This window comes from Marmota marmota, unplaced genomic scaffold (genome assembly GCF_001458135.2).
Source record: "Marmota marmota marmota unplaced genomic scaffold, marMar, whole genome shotgun sequence".
Classification (NCBI taxonomy): Eukaryota; Metazoa; Chordata; class Mammalia; order Rodentia; family Sciuridae; genus Marmota; species Marmota marmota.
The window spans coordinates 4,917,167-4,935,869 of NW_026000080.1; the positions used below are offsets into that span (position 1 = coordinate 4,917,167).

Below are 18,703 nucleotides of genomic sequence, written 5' to 3' on the forward strand. Positions count from 1 at the left end.
TTTTTTTTTTTTTTTTTTTTTTTTTTTTATCCACTCTGCTAGCCTATGTCTTTTGATTGGTAAGTTTAGGCCATTAACATTCAGGGTTATTATTGAGATATGATTTGTATTCTCAGCCATTTTTGTTATTTAACTTGACTTGGTTTCTCCTTTGATTCGTTTTTCCTTTAGTGTACTACCTCCCTTTGCTGATTTTCATTTCCTCTTCATGGAATATTTTGCCAAGGACGTTCTATAGTGCCAGCTTTCTAATTGTAAATTCTTTTACCTTTTTAAATTTTATTTTATTGTTTTAATTGATTTTATTTTTTAAATACATGACAGCAGAATGCATTACAATTCTTATCACACATATGGAACACAATTTTTCACATCTTTGTATATAAAGTGTGTTCACCACAAATCATGTCTTCATACATGTACTTTGGATAATGATGTCCATCACATTCCACCATCCTTGCTAATCCTCTGCCCCTTCCCTTTTCCTCTCACCCCTCTTCCCTATCTAGAATTTATCTATTCCTCCCATGCTACTCCTCCCTATCCCACTATGAGTTATACCCAAAGGACTTAAAAACAACATACTACAGGGACACAGCCACATCAATGTTTATAGCAGCACAATTCATAGTAGCTAAACTCTAGAGTCAACCTAGAATGTCCTTCAGTGGATGAATGGATAAAAAAAATGTGGCATATATACACAATGGAATTTTACTCAGCAATAAAATAGAATAAAAATCATGGCATTTGCAGTTAAATGGATGGCATTGGAAAAGATTTGCTAAGTGAAGTTAACCAATCCCCAAAAAACAAATGCCGAATGTTTTCTCTTTTAACTTTTGTTTATTATTTTATCATGAAATCTAAAGCTTAATTTGCTGTATATGAGATTCTTGGTTGACATACTTTTTTTTTTTCAGAGCTTGGTATATGTTGTTCCAGGATCTCCTGGCTTTGAGGGTCTGGGTTGAAAAATCTGCTGAGATACAAATTGGTTTCCCCCTGTATGTGGTCTGATTCCTCTCTCTTTCAGCCTTAAAAATTCTATCCTTATTCTATATGCTAGGCATTTTCATTATAATGTGCCCTGGTATAGATCTATTGTAAGTTTGTACATTTGGTGTCCTGTAAGCCTCTTGTATTTGATTTTCCATTTCATTCTTACGTTTGGGAAATTTTCTGTTAGTATCTCATTGAAGATATTGTGCATTCCTTTGGTTTGAAACTCTGTGCCTTCCTCTATCCCAATAAGTCGTATATTAAGTCTTTTGATGCTATCCCATAATTCTTGGATGTTCTGTTCATGGTTTCTTACTATCCTCACTGTGTGGTCAACTTTATTTTTCAGATTGTGTACTTTGTGTTCATTTTCTGACGTTCAGTTTTCCAAGTGATCCAGTCTATTGTTGATGCTTTGTATTGAGTTTTTTATTTGGTTCATTGTTTCCTTCATTTCAAGGATTTCTGATTTTTTTTCAAAGTCTCCCTCTCTTTCTTAAAGTAATCTTTTGGTACCTGTATTTGCTCCGTTATCTCTTTGTTGGTATGATCAATGGATGCCTGCATTTGCTCCCTTATTTGATTATTGGTGTCATCAGTGGTTGCCTATATTTGTTCTCTTATCTCTTTGTTGGAGTGATCAATTTTTGTCTGTATTTACTCATTTAGGTCATTCTTTAATTCACAGATCATTTTACTTATGAACGTTCTGAACTCCTTTTCTGACATTTCATCAGCTGCACTGTCCATGGGTTCTGTTATTGTAGTGTCCTGTTTGTTTGGGGCATTTTCCTCTCTTGTTTTTTCATGTTGTCTATGTGTCTTCCTTTCTTGCAGTGTGGATCTGAGGTATTACAGTTTTTACCATATAATCTCATAGTATCCATGCAGATTATCTGTACCTCACCTTGGTGTTGGGCTTCCAGACCCTACCAGTGTCCCATGATGGATACTACTGCAGCTAAAGATGGGGGTGACAATAGCGGAGGTAACTTGAGATAGCAGTGGAGGTGCCCCAAGATGGATGCAGTGTCTTTCAGAGGTGGGGCTGAAAGGGTGGGCCTTACGCTGGCTTTGGGATGCCTGCTCCAGACGTAGCTGCTTTTAGGCCTTGTCTGTTATCCCAAGGTAGAGGCTACTATGTGGTGAAGGCTATGGAGTTGTTTGCAATGTCCCAAGATCGAAGTGGGTTAGGCCTGAGCTCTCAGGTGTGGGGAGGTGGCAGACCTGGATCTACCCTGGGCCTGGGTTCCCTTGCAGGTTGGTGGAGGTGGATCTGGTCCTGAGCTCTGTCTGGTGTCTGCTGGTCGGTGAAGGTGGTCTGGTCCTGTACTGGAGCCAGAGCTCCAGCTGAGGTCTGCTGGTGGCGAGATGGACCCGGGCCTACCCTGGGCCTGGGCTCCTGTGCAGGTTCTTTTCATATTTTTAATTGGTGCATTATGATTATATACAGTAGTGGGATTTGTTACATATTCATACATGCACAGTAGAACAATATAATTTGGTCAATTTTGTACCCCAGTATCTCTTCTTTTCCTCCCCTCCTCCTTCCTCCTGTTTCCTTTTCTCTACTTTACTGGTTTCCTTTCTATTTTCATGAGATTCTTCAAACCTTTTTTTTGCCCTTCTATTTTTTTTCTCTAACTTCCACATTTGAGAGAAAACTTACAACTCTTGACCTTCTGAGTTTGACATTTCTTTTAACATGATACTTTTAAGTTCCATCCATTTTCCTGCAAATGAAAAGAATTTTATTCTTCTCTTTGGTTAAATAAAACTCAGTTATGTATACATAACCCATTTTCCTTATCCATTCATCCATTGATAGACACCTTGGCTGATTCCATAGTTTGGCTATAAACAGGATACGCACATGTTGTTATGGTATGATGATTTAAATTCTTTAGGATAAATGCCAAGGAGTGATATGGCTGGGTCATATTGTGGTTCTCTTCCCAGTCTTTTGAGGGACCTCCATACTGATTTCCAGTGTTTGTACTAATTAACAACTCCACCGAGAATGTAAAAGTGTTCCTTTTCCCCTACATCCTCTCCAGCATCTATTATTGTTTGTATTCTTGATGGCTGACATTCTAACTGAAGTGAGGTGAAATCTCATATAGTTTTGATTTGCATATTCCAGTTAATATGTGGACTATTTTATCATATATTTGTTGTTCATTTGTATTGTTTAGTTCATTTGCCCATTTATCAGTTAGGGTAGTGGTTTTTGTGTGTGTGTGTGGGTTTGAGTTCTTTGTGTATTCTGGATATTAATCCTCTGTCAGAAAAGTAGCTAGTAAAGATTTTATCCCATTCCGTAGGTTCTCTCTTTTCACTCTTGTTTCCTTTGCTGTGCACAAGGTTTTTAACTTGAGGCCATCTCATTTATTAATTTTTGGTATTGTTTCCTGAGCTTTAGGAGTTCCATTGAGGAAGTTATTGCTTGTGCCTGTATGTTGGAGTGTTAACCATAGGTTTTCTTATAGCAGTTGCAGAGTTTCTGGTTTAATTCCTAGGTCTTTGATTCATTTTGAGTTGAGTTTTGTGCAGGGTGAGAGATAGGATGTAGTCTCATTCTTTTGCATATAGATAACCAGTTTTTGTAGCATAATTTGTTAAAAAGTCTTTTCTCCAATGTATATTTTTGGCACCTTTGTCAAATATAAGATGTTATATCTTTTTGGATTTGTCTTTGTGTCTTCTATTCTGTTTCATTGATCTATGTGTCTGTTTTTATGCCAGTAGTATGCAACTTTTTATTTTTTTGCTATAGCTCTGTAACATAATTTGAAGTTCAGTATTGGGATGCCATCAGCATTGCTTTTTAAAAACTTTTTTATTAGGAATATTTTTCTTTTTTTATTTACATACATGACAGTAGGATTAATTTTGACATAATTACAAAAACATGGAATTTGTTCTAATTCAGTTCCTGGTACTTCTGCTTTTCTCTCTTTCTTCCTTCCCCTGTTCCTTTCCCTCTGCTCTTTACTGCTATTTGCTTATAGTTTTTTTTTTTTTTAAATTAGTATCTTGTGGATGTACATTGTGGTGAGATTCACTGTGGTATATTCATATATGTATGTAGGAAAGTTAGGTCAGATTTATTCTATTATCTTTCCCTCTCTAATCCCTCCTCTCTTCCCTTCATTCTTGTTTGTTTACTCCGTTGATCTTTCTTCTATCCTTTCCTCTTATTTTGGATTATCTTCCACATATCAGAGGAAATATTTGATCTTTGACTTTTTGGAACTGTCCTTTTTCACTTAGCACGATAGTCTCCAGATCCATCCATTTACTGGCAAATGCCATAGAGTCATTCTTTTTAATGGCTGAGTAATAGTCCATTTATGTATACCACTTTTTCTTTATCCATTCATCTGTTGAAGGGCACCTAGGTTGGCTCCATAGCTTAACTATTGTGAATTGAGCTGCTATGAACATTGATGTGGCTGAAACTCTGTATTATGCTGATTTTTAGGTCCTTTGGATATATACCAAGGAGTGGGATAGCTGGGTCACATGATGGTTTTTTCCTAGTATTCTGAGGAATACTCCATACTCTGCTTTCCAGAGTGGTTGCAACAATTTGTGCCCATTTCCTTAAGTCTTTGCCAAGGTTTATTGTTACTTGTTGTATTCTTGATAATTGCCATTCTGACTGGAGTGAGATGAAGTCTCAGTGTTGTTTTAATTTGCATTTCTCTAATTGCTAGACATGTTGAACATTTAAAAAATATACTTGCTATTCATATATGTCATATATTTCTTCTTTTGAGAAGTGCTGTTCATTTCCTTTGCCAATTTATTGATTGGGTTATTTGTTTTTTTGGTGTTAAGGTTTTTCAGTTGTTTGCATATCCTGGGTATCAATGCCCTATCTGAGAAGCAGGTAAGAAAAAATTTTCTCACATTCTGTAGATTGTTTCTTCACATACTTAATTGTTTCTTTTGGGGTGAAAAACCTTTTTAATTTGATGCCATCCCATTTATTGAGTTTTTATTTTACTTCTTGTGTTCTAGGAGTTAAGGAAGTCAGTTCCTGAGGCAACATGTTGGAGTGTTGGGCCTACATTTTCTTCTAGCAGGTGCAGGGTCTCTGCTCTGATACCTAGATCTTTAATCCACTTTGAGTTGAGTTTTGTGCAGGGTGAGAGACAGGGTTAAATTTCATTCTACTATATATGAATTTCCAATTTACCCAGAACCATTTGTTAAAAAGGCTATCTTTTCTCCAGCATATGTTTTTGGTGCCTTCGTCTAGTGTGAGATAGTGGTATTTATGTGTGATTGTCTGTGTCTTCTATTCTTTTCCATTGGTCTTCTCCTGCTTTGGTGCCAAAACGATGCTGTTTTTGTTACTATAGCTCAACAGTACAATTTGAGGTCTAGTATTGGGATGCCTCCTGCTTTGCTTTTCTTGCTAAGGATTGCTTTGGCTATTCCGGTTCTCTTATTTTTTTTTTTAAGTGAATTTCATGACTTGCTTTTTCTGTTTCTGATTAAGGAATATCATTGGAATTTCAATGAGAATTGCATTTGATAGAATTGCTTTGTCTATTCTGGTACTTTTATTCTTCCAAATGAATTTTGACTGCTCCCTTCCAGTTCTGTGAAGAATGTCATTGGTATTTTGATGAGGATTGCATTGAGTTTATTTATATATTGCTTTTGGTAATATGGTCATTTTATAAGTATTAATTCTGCCTATCCATGAACATGATAAATCTTTTTATCTTCTAGTGTCTTCTTCAGTTTTTTTTTGATCAGTGTTTTATAATTTTCATGGTGGAGGTGTTTTTAACTTCTTGGATAGACTTATTCCTAGTATTTTTTTTAGGTTATTGTGAATGGAATTGTTTTTCTCGTTTCTTTTTCGGCAAATCCATTATTGGTGTATAGGAAAGCTATTTATTTTTGGGTGCTGATTTTGTATCTTGCTGTTTTCCTGAATTTATTTGTTAGCTGTAAAAGACTTCTGGTAGAACTTTCTGGATGTTCTAAGTGTAGAACAATATCATTTGCAAACAGTGATAATTTGACTTCTTTCTTTATTTTTATCTATTTTATTTCCTTCTCTTGCCTAATTGTATTGGCTAGGATTTCAAGTACTATATTGAGTAGGAGTGTGAGAGTGTACATCTTTGTATTGTTCTGAATTTTAAAGACAAGTGTTTTCAGTTTTTCCTCATTAATTATGATTTTGTCTTTGGGTTTGTTTTATATAGCCTTTATGATGAGGTATTTCTGTTCATAATGCCTTCAGCATTTTTATCATGAATGGGTAATGACAGAGGAAAATTATAAGCTATCTTTAAATAAGCAAACCAATAACTTGAAATGCTTTCAGTTTAATTTTAGTAATTACTATGCCCAGTTTTCTAATTTAATAGTACTAAAGACAATGAATTATTCATGAAGTGATGATTTATATTTACAACAGTGATACATTTAATGTTGTGTTACATGAAATATTATTTGTAAATGACATTTCAAATTTAGTGATGTAACTCTGGATAGAATCAGTACAATCTAGAATAAACTGAAAAATAACCATTGTCTATCATACAATATTTTCTCATGTTCCTGCATCCTCTTTGGAAATCTAAATATTTACTTTATTAAATTACCCTTTTACCCTTTACCCTTTTACCAAGAGTAAACTCGAGGAAAGTATGGTAATCAGGGAAATACATTTAATATCATCAAATTGTGTTCCTGACATTTCTAAGAATATCTGTGTTTACTTTGAGGAAATAATTATAAACAATAAAATTGAATAGAGAATTTTTCAGCTATTTTTAAAAATTGTTACTTTAATTTAAAAAAAATGTTTGAGCTGGGCCTGGTGGTGCTTTCCTATAATCCTAGCAACTTTGGAGGCTTGGTCAGGAGAATTGCAGTTCGAGGTTAGCCTCAACAACTTAATGAGATCCTGTCTCAAATTAAAAAACAAAAAAAGGATAAAGCATCCTTGGGTTGAATCCCAGTACTACCAAAACAAACAACAACAACAACAACAACAAAAACAACAACAACAAAAAAGAAAATTATGGAATGCTGGAGGGCCTATCATGTTCAGAAGATGTTTCTTTATTAGTCAAGGGACAATTACTCTTTTGTATGATTCATAAGTACAAATAAGTAAGAATGGCCTTGTTCTGAGAATAAAGATTTTATGTTGAAATTAATGTTTGTACTTAACTCTTTATTCTTCTCATTAAGAAGAATATATTTATAAAATTTTAAATAAGAATAAATGACAGGGATGCTTTCTATAAATAGCTTTAATGTTCCTCATTGATATCCTTACTACAACTCACTGCCTCTTTTCATGAAGGAAAATTAATTCCATTTGACAGTTACATGATTGTCTCTATGAAGTCAGCATTCTTACTTCTTCCTTGACAGCATAAGATGAGAACTCCATGGGGAGAAGTGTAATTATGAGGAACTTTGTATTGAGAAAGATACTTCAGCTCCCTAGTCTTAGTGTTAAAAGAGATCAAGAGCAATGATAATTTTCCAGGCCAATATCTTAGTTTCCTTTGAGTCTTCCAATATATATATTCATATTCTACTAATATTTGTAGTAATGTCTTCTGCCTGGAATTCAGCTGTTTTACTGTGTTAGTTAGCTTTCTCACTGCTGTGTCTAAAAGACCTGATCAGAACTATTGTAGAGGAGGAAAAGTTTTTTGGGGGGGCTCAAGTTTCAGAGGACTCAGTTCATAGATAGTAGGCTCATTCCTCAGGGCTCCAGGTGAGGCAGAACATCATGGCAAAAGAGTGCGGCAGCGAGTGAGAGGAAGTGGCTCACTTCCTGATGATCAGGAAGGAGAGAGAGAGAGAGAGAGAGAGAGAGAGAGAGAGAGAGACAGACTCCACTCAGCAGATACAAAATATATACCCCAAAGGCATGCCCCAATGACCCACCTCCTCCAGCCACACCCCCTCTGCCTTAGGTTACCACTGACTGAGTTAAAGCTCTTATAACCCAGTAATTTCTCCTCTAAAGCTTCTTGCATTGTCTCACAAGTGAACTTTTGGGGGGCATATCACACCCAAACTATAACATACAGTTTCATCTAACTAGAACCCAAGTGATAATCAAGAAGTAAATATAATTGAGTTCTGGTTAATCAAAGAAGAGAAACATCCCCATTGATAATGTGAATTTATATATTATCTGTTTGCCATTTGAAACCTGCTAATGTACTTGTCTTCTTGGTAGATGAGTGAGGAGCAGAGAGTAAGGAAAGCAGAAAGAAATGGCAGGCACCGTCATTTTGGGGTTAGGTGAGATGAAGGGCTGGTAGTCATGACACCCGTATTTTTCTGGCTAATTTTTTTATTGCCCAGGATCACAACCACAGATACCTGTGATAGTGGCTCTTCATTATTATTTTCCACTGAGTCTGCTATTGTTTTTGGCAAGTCCAAAGGCAAGGTGCTTTTCCATACTTTGCTTCAAATCAAGGCAGTCCCCCCCACCCAGCAACATGGATTCTGGTCCTTATCCCGCCCAGCCCTGGAAGAACTATCACAGAAAAGTGGTGGAGTATGGGAATGGTCCTAGGTTGAAATGCTGCTCTCACTTCTTCCCCAGGTTCATTACTGCTACCCTTACTACAACTTACTACCTTCTTTCGTGAAGGAAAATTCCATTTGACCCTTATATGACTGACTTTATGAAGTTTAGCATCCTCATTTTTCCAGCATTCTCACTTTTCCTTGAATCCAGGCTTCTTTACTTCTTGTCATTGGTCATTTTCCAGACTCCTGAAATGTTTGTTTCTTTGACAGTTTTATCATTGTCATTTGAGGAGAATTGCTGAAAGCAATCTGATTATGATTCTATATCCTTTTTTTTTTTCAACCAGAGATTGAATCTAGGGGTGTTTTACCATTGAGCTACCATTCCCAGTCCTTTTGATTTTTTATTTTTGAGACCGGATCTCACTGAGTTATTGAGGATTTTACTAAATTGCTGAGACTGACCTTGAACTGATCCTCCTATCTTACCCTCATGAGTCACTGGAATTACAGATATGCACCACCCTGTCTGGCTCTAGGTTCATTTTCAATTGAAATATGGGAAGTTCTATTTTGAGTGAGACTTGCATTAGAAAACCTATCTAGGTTATGAATGAATAACTTAAACCATTTCCACCTCAGGGGCCAAAACTTTTGAATTTTAGAACTAGAAAGGATCTGAGTTCCACCTTCTCTCTTTTTCACATTCATGATTGTAAACCTGAGTGCCTTCTGCAGATTATTGATGTCACTGATTTAGAAATAGCTCATGCATGAGTCAGTCATTGCTTTCCCCTGCCCTGTGCAGCGGCAGGAACTGATGTCCTTCCTCTGTGCTCAGCCCTCTGACTCTGAGCTAATCCAGGTCTAAGTGCAGAAGGATTCTCAGCCCTGCCCAGGGGTGAGTCTCATGTGAATTGTGGTGTATTGAACCAGAAGCACAAGCAGTCTTTGTTTCCAGGAGATTTGGATGCACATTCTAGTTTGAGAACTACTGGCATGGTGTAAAGGCTTAAATGGTGTTTACTGCTGCCATGAGTTCTGTACACTAGACATTCTGATAGCTAGTAAGTTGCTGTTTCTTACTATAGCTAAGATCAATTGCATGCAAGACACCATTGTTTTATTCACTTAGGCAAAGAACTGCAATTTCATTTATGTAACAGTGCTTTCCTAATATTGCAGTTTATTTCATACATGTTGATAGAGTCTTTAGAGGTAGTTTTTAAGCATCACATATCGCTTTCATCCATATAGAGAAAGGAAAATACATGTAAAATAAATTGATTAAAACATTCCTTAAAAAATTCTTTACATTGGAAGAGAAACTCTTTTGAATTTCTTCTTGATTCAGTTCTCATACCAAGGTATCCATTGAGAGTCAATGTTGTAGTATTTTATTTTACTCTCTCACATTTTTTAAAAAATATATTTATTTATTTATGTATCTTTAGTTTTAGGAGGATACATTAGTTTGTTTTTATGTGGTGCTGAGCATTGACCCAGTGCCTCATGCATGTTAGGTGAGCACTCTACCAGTGAGCCACACCCCAACCCCTACTCTTACATTTTTTATTGGTGTATCAAAATTATGCACATAACTGGCAGTTGTTATTAAATATTCATATATGCACACAATATAACAATATAATGTGATCAATTTTGTTCTCCAGTACCAGTATTTCTTAAAAGAGTTCCACTCTTGTATATGGGTTTTTCTTTCAGCTTCCACACTGATGCTGTGAATTTTGTTGTGTATGCGCAGACAATGATAACACTGTCAGGACTGCCACCTGGCTGACAGCAGTGATAAGATACATCATAATTCTTAGAGGTTCTTTTTAAGTGGTATAAAAGAAAACAAAACAGTGTGGCTTAGAATCAAAGAAAAGTGGTGGTAATCATGGATAGTATCTTATCTCTGATTTCCTCACTTTTGTTATAGATATAAATTTTATTGATTGTTCTTTATACAGTGTCCTCATCCATTTATTTCTTTTGTAGTAATCATCCTTGCTTTTTATCTTGGTTATATTTATATGGTTTATCTTTTCATCTGGAATCTTCTTGCTGTATAAAACATTTTCAATTGTAATTTTAGTTTTTTGAAATATAACTGATCCTATGGAATAATGAATGAATTAGTCTGGGTTCACCAGAGAAACAAACAATAGTTTTTTTTTTTTTTTTTNTATAATGACATTCTTTACAGTGTAAAGTTTTTTTTTTTTTTTTTGTGTGTGTGTGTGTGTGTGTATGTGTGTGTGTGGAGAGTGGCGGGGGAGGGAGGAAGAGGAAGAGAGAACAAAGATACTTATTTAAGAAATTGGATTATGTGATGATGAAGGTTTGCAAGTCTAGTAGGCTGGCAGGAAAGAGTTGAAATTGCAGTTTGAGTTCAAAGATGATCTGAGGCTGAATTTCCTCGTTCTAGGGGAAGCTCAGCTTGTTTTCTCTTAAACTTTTAGCTGATTGGATGAGGCCCACACACATTATGGAGAGTTATTTGCTTTACTCAAAGTCTATAGATTTAAATATTAATTTATCTACAAAGTACCTTCGCAGCTACATTCAGACTGGTATTTGAACAAATATCTGGGTATTGTGGCCTCTCAAAGTTGTCATGTCAAATTAATCATCACAATGAGATTACCTGTGTGCATGATCTTAATCTTGTGATGCCAAATCTTGATCCGATAAAGGTACAGTTTCTGAGTGAATTTGATCATTCCTGAGTGATCGTACCATTTTTACCTATTGCTGTTTACTTAATAGTGGCAAGTTTCACTTCTCAGACTCTATGATCTTGGGGTGTGTGGTGACGATGTGAAAGTCAGGTCTGCTGATGAGAAAGAAGAGCTTGAAGTATTTAGTTCCTTAAACACTGGGACTTAAAAATGAAGCTCCTGATGCCCAGTGCTGTGGAGATATAGGCTGTACACACTGCACCTTTGCCCTTAAAAGAACTGCATGGTACTGGCACCAAAACAGGCTGGGTAGACCAGTGGTACAGAATAGAGGACACAGAGACTAACCCACAAAATTATGACTACCTTATATTAGACAAAGGTGCTAAAAGCATGCACTGGAGAAAGGATAGCATCTTCAATAAATGGTGCTGGGAAAACTGGAAATCCATATGCAACAAAATGAAATTAAATCCCTATCTCTCACCATGCACAAAAGTTAACTCAAAATGGATCAAGGATCTAGGGATTAAATCAGAGACTCTGCATTTAATAGAAGAAAAAGTAGGCCCTAATCTCCATCATGTGGGGCTAGGCCCCAATTTCCTTAATAAGACACCTAAAGCACAAGAATTAAAATCAAGAATCAACAGATGGGATGAATTAAAACTGAAAAGGTTTTTCTCAGCAAGAGAAATAATATGTGAGGTGAATAGGGAGCCTACATCCTGGGAACAAATTTTTACCCCTCACACTTCAGATAGAGCCCTAATATCCAGAGTATACAAAGAACTCAAAAAGCTAAACACCAAAAAAACAAATAACCCAATCAACAAATGGGCCAAGGACCTGAACAGACACTTCTCAGAAGAGTATATACAATCAATCAACAAATATACGAAAAAATGCTCATCATCTCTAGCAATCAGAGAAATGCAAATTAAAACTACTCTAAGATACCATCTCACTCCAGTAAGAATGGCAGCCATGATGAAGACAAACAACAACAAGAGCTGGCGAGGATTCGGGGAAAAAGGTACACTCATACATTGCTGGTGGGACTGCAAATTGGTGCAGCCAATTTGGAAAACAGGTATGGAGATTCCTTGGAAAGCTGGGAATGGAACCACCATTTAACCCAGCTATTTCTCTTCTTGGACTATACCCAAAGGACCTAAAAACAGCATACTACAGGGACACAGCCACATCAGTGTTTATAGCAGCATAATTCACAATAGCTAGACCGTGGAGCCAACCTAGATGCCCTTCAATGGATGAATGGATAAAAAAAATGTGGCATTTATGCAGAATGGAATATTACTCAGCACTAAAAAATAATAAGATCATGGCATTTTCAGGGAAATGGATGACATTAGAGCAAATTATGCTAAGTGAGGTTAGCCAATCCCAAAAAAACAAATACCGAATGTCTTCTCTGATATAAGGGGGGTGACTCAAAATGGGGTAGGGAGGAAGAGCATGGGAAGAAGATTACCTCTAGATAGGGAAGAGAGGTGGGAGGTAAAGGGAGGGAGAAGGGGAATTGCATGGAAGATGGAAGGAGATCCTCATCTTTATACAAAATACATGTATGAAGATGTGAGAAAAAAAAAAGAATAGCATTACCTTAGATTAGGTAGAGAGAATTGATGGCAGGGGAGGGGAGGAGATGGGGGGATAGGAAGGATAGTAGAATGAAACAGACATTATTATTACTGTGTGTATATATGTGACTGCATGACCAATGTGATTCTGCAACCTGTATACTGAGAAAAATGAGAAATTATATCCCATCTGATTCAAATGTATGATATATCAAGGTCATTGTAGTGTCATGTGTAACTAATTAAAACAAATAAAAAATTAAAAAAAGAAACTAATATTTTAGTTGATGTGTATTTTAGAAGACATTCAAGTGAAATATTTAATTTAATAATTGAATAATAATGATGTAAGTATTTAAAATTGCATACCAAATATATATTGTTGTAAGACTTGTCTTTTCCATGTTCTTAATGTAAATAAATCTGTTTTTGTTTTAATAGAGTGCCCGAGAATAGAGAAATGAAGTTTTTCAAAGAAATGTGTTAATATACACTTAACCAATATGACATGATCATCTAAACCAGCTTAAGCCAGAAACAGATGAGTTTTGCAGTACATTGATTAAAATTTCTCTAATAAATGTGATTTTTTCCCCAGTGAAACTTTATGTTGGATAATTCTGAATACTAGATATGATTAAAAAAAAGTAAGTCCAGATCCCATGAGGCACAACTGAGAAATCAACTGGCTTTGTTTTTTTTAGTATACAAGTTAATTTACAGCACTAAGATGCACATTGTGGGTATATAGTTACATATGGTTTTATAGACATCTAGGGCCAATCATCATTCTTGAGTATATTTATAGTTGATGAGAACAGTATGTCACAGATTCTGGATGTGTTTTTATTTTTCAAGTAATTTGTGAACTGATACATTTTCTAAAAGAAAAATGTGTACGTCAAAGACAGGAGGCGCACACACATTCATTTATTATAAGTATTAATGCATATTGATTGTACAAAGTGATGGAACAGTGACATTTCCATACATGTATATATTGTGCTTTGATCATGTCCACCCTCCCTTTTACCTTTTTTTTTTGCTCTCCCTTTTCTCCCTATCACCCTCCTTCTCTTTCTCTAATAGTCCCTCTTGTATTTCTAAGTTTGTTTGTTTGTTTTAGTTTCTGCATATGAGAGAAAATGTGATACTTGTCTTTCTGTGTGTGGCTTATTTTGCTTAAAATGATGTCCTCCAGTCCTGCCTAGCTTCCTGAAAATGACAAGATTTTATTCTTCTTTTTGGCCAAATAGTACTACACTGTGTGTGTGTGTGTGTGTGTGTGTGTGTGTGTGTCTTATACTTCATGCATTCATCTGTTGACAGGCAGTTCACCTGTTGACAGGCACCTGGGCTGATTACATATCTTGGCTGTAGTGAATATTGCCACAACATGGATGGCTATTTGGGTTCCTCTTTTGCATTCTGACTTCATTTCCTTCTCATAATAGCCAGGAGTGGGTAGCTGGATCATATGGAAGTTCTGTTTTTAATTTTTAAGGAACCTTTATATTGCTTTTCACAGTGGCTGTACTAATTTACAATCCCATCATCAGTGTATAAGGGTTTCTTTTTCTCCATATCCTTGCTAGCTTGTGTTATTTTTTGATAATAGCCATCCTGAATGGGGTGAGATGGAATCTCAATGTAGGTTTGATTTGCATTTCCTCTAACAGCTAAAGGTTCTGAGCATTTTTTTCTTATATTTATTTGCCATTTTGTATTTTGTCTTTTGAAAAGTGTCTATTTGGATCATTTGTCCATTTTTTTTTTTGCTAGGATAACTTGTTCTTTTGTTGTTAAGTTTCTGAATTCTTCATATATTCTGGATATTAATCCTCTGTCAGATGAATAGCCAACAAAGATTTTTCTCACATTTTGAAGATTGTCTTTTCACTCCATCGACGGTTTTCTTTTCGGTGCAGAAGCTTTTTAATTTGCTGTAATCCTGTTTGTCAATTCTTGCTTCGTTTCCTGAGTTATTAGAGTCCTATTCAGGAAATTGGTACTGGTGGCAGTATCTTGAAGTGTTTCTCCTGTTTTTTTCTAGCAGTTCCAAAGTTTCATTTCTTAAATTAAGATCATTGATCTACCCAGGATCACACAAAAGAAAACAAAACAAAGCAAAAAGATCATTGATTCATTTTGATTTTCTTTTTTACAGGGTAAGAGATAGGAGTCTAGTTTCCATCTTCTACATTTGGATATTCAGTTTTCTTAGCACCTTTTGTTGAAGAGGCTGTTTTCTTTTCTTCCTGTAATGTAAGTTTTTTTAAACACTTTTGTCAGGAATGAGTTGACTGTAGATATGTTGGTTATTTCTGGGTCCTCTGCTCCATTCCATTTCTCTACATGTTTGTTTTCGTCCCGGTGTGCCTCTGCATGTCCCTGAGGGCAGAGGGAGGCTATGGAATCTCAAAGATTTGTGCTGGGGGCATGATGGTGGTGGGTTCTGTGCAATTCTCCATCCAGTTTTGGTGTTTCCAGTCCTTACTTCCCACCCCATGCCACCATGTGCAACTGCTTACTTTCCCAGACTCTAGTAGCTGGCTTGTCAAAAGGAGGCATGTTCTGTCTCTTCTGCCCTGATTCTCAAAGCATTGACCTCAGACCATAGAGCCCTTCCCAAAATGGCAGAGAACTTCTCCAGAGCCAGTTCATCATGCATATGTTTAGTCTGTGTTTCTAAAGGGTGCTGAATCCTGAGCCAGTGGTGTTCACTGGGACTCTTCCTCTTTCTCCTCTCCTCTTGCCAACCCCATCCCTGCCGTGCTTCCATTCAGTTGGTGCTTTTCATTCTGTTTCACTCTCTATTCACTTCTCTTCCACTATCCAATGTCTCTGTGTTTCTCCAACTGTCCTGGAGAGACTAGTATGTCCACTGTTGAACTCGGGTCACCTATCTCACTGAGCAGCTACATTGTAGTTGTTTTCATTCTGTCTCAAGGAGATACAGGCAAGTTCTTGTTGCTTTTTATCTGCTATCTTTGGAAGCATGTATATTATCTTTGGCATGTATTTTTTTTTCTAGAGTACCCAAGGAGATGATGAGCATTGAAAAATATTAGCTGCTTTAATATCGTCTGTAATGAAATAATGAAGAACAAATAAACTTTTAAACATATTGATGACACATCTTTATAGTATTTACCATGTGTGAGAAGAAAAGATAGTGGTCAAGAAAAGGAATGAAGGATTAAAAAAATGAATTTGAATTATTCAGAATATCTGTGGAGATTATATTATTGTCCACTGGTTAACTTTAGGACCCAGTTCTATTCTGCATTCCATTATTGTTTATTAGAGTGAAGGACAAAAATAGTTCTTTTCCTCTGCGTTTCCATAAAAGGAAATGCCTCATGACAAAGATTGTAGTGAAAGAGAGAGTGTTTTCAAAGAGCTGGAATGACTTCTGGAAAAGAGTTCTATTTTAAAATGAGCTACACTTATTAAATATAGCTGATTTGATTTAATTTTCTCAACAGTCTGTTAGATAAAGGGTGTTAATATTTTATTTCTCTTCAAAGGTCATCTTGTAAATTCACTTTGCATCTCAGCTAATAGTTCAGAAACAAAATAGTCTTATTATTCTCTTTCAAAATGTTAGACTCATATTCTCGCTTGACTAATGGAGGTATATGCTGCATTATGTGGGATAGGTCTATGGGTTTGCCTTATTCCACATGGATTTTGTGAACTTTGATTCTTGGACCATGCCATAATTTACTGGGATTTAATTTAATTGTGAGAGATTTGAAAGCTGTGACAAATTTATCTGATTCTAGAAGTTAGTACAATTAATTTCTTTCTAATTTTAAATTCAAAGACTTCCTAAAGAACTATAGCCCCTAATACGGTAGCTCAGCAGTTGTTCCTGTGTTCCAGGATCTGTGTTTAGCATGGAGAATGTGTACCTTAAGACACTTTGCAAGCTGTCTCAGAGAGGAAACAGGTAAGGGAGCCTTCTCTTATTTCATATAAGTTGTGACATTTTAGGCAAAGACATTTTAGTAATTTTCTTAATTAAAAAAAAATCAAACCTAAATTATTTCTCAGGCTCTGTGTAGAGGGAAGATGGGGACCAGCATCTGTAGGCATGTATCTTCTCAGACTCAAATCTAGTTCAGAAAAATAACCTATCTTCTGAAAATTAGCCCCAGTGCTGACTCTCACTGGCTTTCATTGGATCCACGTTCATTGCTGAACCAACTCCATGGTCAAGGGGATGGAATTCTTTAATTGTTTTCGGCTAAGTCATTGACCCATTCTTGGAGCTAGGATCAGCATCATCCCACCGAAAACACGTGTGAAGGAGATAATGCAAAACAGGCCGGTTGGTGGCATATTGATTATTTCATGCTGAAGTTACCTGAAGAGCTGGAATGACAGAAGGGGCCATTTGACCTGATTTTCCCTAGACGCAGTTTCTTTTGAGAGAAATATCCTTCATATACCAGTTTGGAAATAGGTCGTGATTATCAGAGATTAATAATGGGGCTGCAATGAGCCTGAATAAGCAAAACCCTTGAAGTGACCCTTATCTCCCACAAGCTTCTCCTTCCTTTATACCTATACCACCCACCACAGATCTCTTTGTGACATCCCTAGAATTTGTTACCTTACTCAAAGTATCCATTTATCCTGTCCCATTCCTTCTTAGATGTTTTTTGTTATTTGCCTAAAAAGCATCATGTTCTGGTCATTTCTTCAGACCTTACTCTTTGTGATGATCCACTTGTACATCTAAAATTAATAATTCTTTTACACCTTCTCTTGTTAATTGGCTTTTGTATTAATAGGGTTCCTAAACCAGCCAATGAGTATACATTGAAGAAAAATAATAAGTGCTTTCAAGGTGTTTTTCTGGGAAGTCCTGCTTAACAACTTTAATTTCCACCTCATTGGCTCATCAGTCCCCATGTTCTTGGCCACATACACATGCATGCAAGGAAGTCTGGGAAAGGGAGTTATTTAAGCCATCTCTAATAAGCCTCAACTGGTGGTTTGTTTGCAAGGACAATTTAGGAAATACCTACTAGGTAGGTGACTAGTAGTGTTAACTAAGTGCTGTTAACTAATATGGGTAGCACAGGAGGTTTATTTAACAATTCAATGAATTTTATAACTTAAAATTTAAAATTCATGAAAGCAGGTGGAAATACAATTATCAGAACTAATATATGCCCTGAAATTGGTACCAAGGTATACTTTGAGTATTAAACAGGAGTTCAACAGAAAATTAAAGATAACTCTGATGTATTTCTCTTGGATGCTTGACATTCCATGTTAGGTATATCATGATATCCTTTACCAAGATAGGAAACATAAAAGGAATATCAGGTTTTCAGAAAGAAGTTAAAGAGTTAAGTTTTGGATGTTTAAAACAGTAAATACTGGCATCAGATGACATTTGGTTGATGTCATCTGTTCACCAGCTAGGCAGCTGCACATTTTAATATCTATTGTGCATTATCTGGCAAACAACGCATGGCTTGCTATTTTAGAAATTTTCCACTTCTCTTGTTCCCTCTCTTCCATCTTGTTGGATTCCCTCTCTCCAGGACCTTGGTTATGCTAGGCAAGTACTCAGCTACTGAGCCACGGTTCTATCCCATACTTTCACATTTTGATCCAACTCTAGAAAGAGTTGGGTCCAAAGAACAGTCAGTTCCAATGCCATAGCTTAGAACAAGAGTTCTTTGTGTACTAAAGCATAGTTTGGGTGTTTGGAGGATATGAAGTTCAATTCTCCTAGTCTGGGTTCAGTATCTTGCAGGATGAGGGACTAGGAGGAGGCAAGTGGTTTGACAAAAGTAAGCAAAAATGAGGAAGTTAACTGATATCATCACATGAGATCTCTAGGGAGCA

At 36.3% G+C, this 18,703-nt stretch overlaps 1 protein-coding gene across 11 annotated transcripts in view; it reads left to right on the forward strand.

Moving 5' to 3' along the window:
• Nucleotides 1–18,703, forward strand: part of Ttll7 (tubulin tyrosine ligase like 7) — a 157,829-nt gene that overhangs the window by 46,272 nt on the left and 92,854 nt on the right. The window contains exon 3 of one of the 11 annotated variants that reach the window (XM_048815024.1): nucleotides 16,721–16,787. The exons of the other annotated variants lie outside the window; for them this stretch is intronic. The gene's annotated coding sequence lies outside the window, so the exon portion shown is untranslated. The remainder of the gene's footprint in view (nucleotides 1–16,720; nucleotides 16,788–18,703) is intronic. 11 annotated transcript variants of the gene reach the window in all.